We start from the raw sequence: 5,358 nt of genomic DNA, 5'->3' as shown, positions 1-5,358 counted from the left end.
TAACATGGTCTTTGATGAGAGAGGAACACAGGAAGAGACATGGAGGGGCAGAAGCTTTATATAAACACCTAATTAAAGGGATTGCAGATAGAAATTTATGCACCACTGAGAGACAAGTGACTCAGCAGTGTGACCTTTGCCTCCAGACTAACCCCAAAATTACCCCAAACCAGAAATGGGCCAAATTGGAAGAGGCAATGGGCCTGGGCAATAATTTTTCGGAACTCCCAAGAAAATGGGGGGGATCTATACTTATTGATATTAACTGGTAACTTTTCATGTTGGCTGGAGGCATTCCCTACTAGAACAGCCAAGGCTCGGGAGATAACCAGAACATTAATACAGGAGATAATACCATGCTTTAGATTACCAGTAAGTTTGCCTCCTGATAGGGGACGACATTTTATCTCAAAGGCAGTACAACAGACCAGTCACTAATTGCGTATGAAATCATGACCACCTACATGGTGGCATTGGACAAACAACTCTGAAAAGACTGAAAAACATGAGGTTGAAATGTGAAGTACAGTTATGGATGGACCTGTGCATGACATACAACCTGGAGATTGTGTATATGTAAAGTCTCTTGCAGAGAGGACTCTGGAACCGCAGTGAGAAGGACCATTGCAGGTTCTCCTTACCTCCTTCACAGCAATCGAAATCAAGGAGCAGAGTGCATGGATCCATCGCAACCGAGTGAAAAAGGCACATAAATCTCCATGGAGGGTTACGTGTTTCCAACCAGGAAAATTATTTTTCTCATGATCATAATTATAATACAGGGAGGGTAAGGCACCTCTAGCCAAAAGAATACTGAGTGGCCTTGGTCTGAAGCTTTTATTTGGTATTCTGGAGCCATGGGAAATATTCTGATTGAAAGGGTTTAAATCTATCAACCGTGGTTATGCGAGAAAATCAAGTATATGTGAGGCAAGAATGGAATGTGGCTAGAGAACAGGGGATTCAGCAACTTCAGGGGACTGTAGGAGGAGAAATCAAGGTAGGATGCCGAATGGTTAATAGGGCTATCCATAAAAAGGCATCCCAAATTACTATCTCGACTACTCCCACAGATAAGAACACAAAGATCTGTATTTCCTGTGAATTATACTGTTAAATCACAACTAGAGATTTAACAAAATTAAGACAACCTTTACAGTCTTCTCTATTAGCTTTAGGAACTAATCAGTTATCAGAAGTGTTACCAAAGTGGGAAAAGATGGAGGAACAGGACCATGAATTAATAGTAAATGCACTCAGTGTGATCCAAGACAACGGTTCTTTGGCCCTCAGTTGTATACAGGATGCAATCAGTGACCGCCTTAATTATAAGAGAAGGCGGTGAGGATACTTTCCCATCGAAATCCAGAAAGTGGTTTGGGACAGTGCCACTGGCTTAGAGAAGAAGCTTCAATCCTGGTAGACTCTGGTAAATTTTACCTATGACCCCATCACTAATACGGCCACAGCCTTTGTGTTGACCATATATAACGCTTCAATATCTGTAATCCACCCTATCATTGCATTAGGACTAAACCACGATAAAACTGTGCTCTATCCTTCCAAACACAGAACATGGGCATAAATAGTGAATGGGAAATGGCAAATTGTAGATTTAGAGTCTTGCATTAGACGAGAACAAGGATTCACTTGTGAAAGTAATACAATCGATGCTCAAGAGATCTGCCTCGACACTGAGTAAAGCATCTGTCACTTTGAGATCCATTCAAGACGCTAATCAGAGGACCGCACTTGTATATATGGGCCAGGGCTGTGTGTGTTTGAGAACTGCTTATACCTCTATAGTAACGATGAGATAATAAGATGGATAGTAAGAATCACTCTAATTTATGTATTTGTAATTTTGTTAAGATTTTTAGGCGTGACTTTTTCTTATTTAGCACCAGTCATATCCCATCAGCTGATAAAATCCAATTGTACAATGTTTCACAATTTATCACCTGTATCTATTGGAATGAATCTTACATTGGTGAAACAATTAATGAAACATTAGGACTTGATTATAATTCCGGACAAGGTCCAGGAAAACGGGAAAAAGACTCTGATAACAGTCCACCACTACACAGAGGAAAGAAATAGGATCCTAAAAAAGGTAAAAGGAGATGTGAACCATCATTGGTGGGACATGTTGTTTGGATGTTCCCCTATTGCGACTGGCATTGAAATAAGTTGTGTCACCCCATTATTGTCCCTCTGATGCTAGTTTTAGTAAGCTTTGTTTTCTCTACTATGTTATTTATTTGGAATTGGAGAATGCTACAACGGCTAACAATTTTGACTTCTATGTCTAGTGCCCAGGAGAATGCATTAAAAGTAATTTTCAAGCAAAATATCATCCAATTCCCCTTCGAGATACAGACTACGCATTTGGCAAATGAACTTGCCCATGTTAAAAGGACAGGGGGGATTTGATGAGCGAAAGCAGACAGGGGGGTTGGGAATGCTCACTTTGGAGCAATGGAACTTGCGCTGCTCATCAGAAATGGCCTTGAAGGCCTTGGAAGTTGATAACAAAAGAGAGCCAGCTAGCAGAAGTGTACTGATAATCGGGCATTGGAATGCAGAAAGCTGCCTGCACTTGGTTCAGTAGTTTGAAAACAACCAGAAGGGACTGTGCCTGCGCACAGTTCAAGGAGAAAAAATTAATCCTGAGGAAGGCTGTTGATTTCATCTCTGAGACCCTGGCCCACGACCAACAGGAGACACTATGCAGGCACAAGACTGGAGCGAACCTTCCAGAACTAATTATAATATGAAGCAGGGAAAAGTAGTGAATATGTAGTAGGCGCTTATACCTATGCATGTCTTTATACTATAAGTAGCTGTTTGTTAAGCTATACGGTGTGGAAGCTACAGGAAAACCCCCTTGCACCCCAGCGCTGGAAATAAACATACCTGCTTTATAACTCATTTTGGATTATAGGATTTGATTGTGCAAAACACCATGAAGGAGTTTGCATTTGCCTGAAACTGGAGAAACCCAGCCACTTTTCCCCAGCAAATTCCTTTCATGCACCACAGGGACTTTAATCCCTTCCACCATATGTAAAATGTCTGATTGAGCAGGACCAGCTCAGCTGGTAGATCCTCTGGTGTTCACTAACCAGGTGGCTTCTGCCAACTGCTTATCCCAGTTTTCAAATGTGCCACCCCCCTCATTGCTTTCCGGGTAGTTTTTAATAGTCTGTTGTATCACTCAGTTTTCCTGGAGTCTGATGCACAATAGGGAATATTATATATCCATTCAATGACATGGTCTATGGCCCAGGTGTCTATGAGACTGGTTTTGAGACGAGTTCCACGATCTGGCTCAATTCTTTCTGGAGTGCCATGCCTCCATAAAACTTGCTTTTCAAGGCCCTGGATGGTGTTACTGACAGTAGCATGGGATATGTTTCCAGCCATGGGGTGGTTGCTTCGACTGCTGTAAGCATGTAGTGCTTAGCCTGGTGGGTTTGAGGGAGTATGGTACAGTCAATTTGCCAGACCTCCCCATATTTCTATTTCAGCCATTGTCCCTCATGCCACAAAAGTTTTAACTGCTTAGCTTGTTTTATCACGGTGCATGTTTCAGTTGTGGATTTAACCTGTACAATAGCGTCCATGGTTAAATCCACCCAGTCATGCAGTCCTCCACAACTACCTGAAAGGAGGTTGTAGAGAGGAAGGAGCTGGCCTCTACTCCCAAGTGACAGAGGACAGGACAAGAGGGAATGGCCTCAGGCTCTGCCATGGGAGGTTCAGGCTGGACATCAGAAAAAAATTTTTCACAGAAAGGGTCATTGGACACTGAAACAGGCTGCCTAGGGAGGTGGTTGAGTCACTATCCCTGGAAGTATTTAAAAGAGAGGTAGATGAGGTGCTCAGGGACATGGTTTAGTGGTCGATAGGAATGGTTGGACTCGATGATCCTAGATATCTTTTCCAGCCTAATGATTCTGTGATTCTATGTACCCACCAAGCTAGAAATAGTTCAAAACTCAAGTCCATGCTGTCCGTAGTGGTGACCCTTATAAGAAGGGGAAAGGATGAGGAGAATAAGGCTGAGGAAGAGAGAAGGGATAGTCACAACCCAGATCCACATGCTATCAACTCATGTCCAGGCCTCTTTTGACTTGCACAGTCAAAACCAAGGCGGGGGGGGGGGGGGGGGGGGGGCGCGGGGCGGGGATCAGGATATATTGCATAGAGGAAGAAAGATGGGAAGGAAAAGACAATCAGGATGGCATGGGTGATTGAGGGGATTGAGGCATGGACTCCTGAACTTGTGTTAACAGAAGACCCTTTATTGTAAAAGCAGGCTGCTTTTATGCAACTCTGTTGAATTTCAAAAAAACATGGTGTTATCTGATTGGTTACTAACAACTGTCCCCATGCTCAAACTTCAAAATAACCGGTCAACAGGTAACTGATCACTCTCGCTGTTTTACGTGCAGTCCCAATTCCTTCTTTGGGCATCAGAAGGCTACAATTAACTCTTTTGTTCTTCTGTTTGCGGTACTTTTCGTAGGCACTTTCCCGGCAACGTTCCTCTGTTGTCCACTTCTTCAAGGTCCCTCAAGGGCATTCTTCAGCTCGGCCAATTCTATGTGTCCTGCCCAAGCAGCAGTGTCATGGTGGCCAGAGCAGGAGGGGGGGGCGGCCGCTTGGCTGCGGGAGCCAGCAGCCCCATGCTCTGTGCACCGGTGCCGAGTGAAAAACTCCCCACAGGTGATCATACGAGGATCAGGATTAATATAACAACTGCCAAGTGAACCAGTACGTGTATAAATATCTAGCAATCAAAAAAAAAATTTTTAAATAGGGTTGAAACTGTGAAGAATATAGATTTAATTCGTGCCAGAAAACACAGTGTAATGCCTGTTGGTGCACGACCTGCAAATTAGCATTACAGACTATAGTGAAAAAGGCCTGCTGGAGTGATTCGGAGCCTGAGTAAGGACCCCCTAGGGAGGCATGGAACAATAGCAGGAGACTGCGGATTAACTTGATAACGACCTGAAAGATACCTCGTGCAAGAAACCGAGTTCAAAGTACAGAAGTGAAGATAAGGAAAACGAAAAGGAGAACACCACATGGACAATATCGACCTGCAGAATAATATAAAAGGAACCGAGAACTCGGACTTAGGTGTGCGTTGTTGGTGGAGCGGAGACTCCCCAGCGCACCCAGCGCTGTTTGCTTCTAATGCTTTCCCATATAAATATAATAAAGCAATCTTTTGCAGGAATTACAATTGATTGAGTATTTATAACAAATTTGGGGCTCGTCCGGGATATCAGCTTGGGTTGCCGGAGACGTTCCTTTGTTCGGGGGGCGCCCCACTAACCGTGGCCT

The sequence above is a fragment of the Cuculus canorus genome, chromosome W, assembly GCF_017976375.1.
Source record: "Cuculus canorus isolate bCucCan1 chromosome W, bCucCan1.pri, whole genome shotgun sequence".
NCBI classification, from domain to species: domain Eukaryota; kingdom Metazoa; phylum Chordata; class Aves; order Cuculiformes; family Cuculidae; genus Cuculus; species Cuculus canorus.
The sequence above is the reverse complement of the archived record's forward strand: the minus strand, read 5'-3'. Positions refer to the sequence as shown.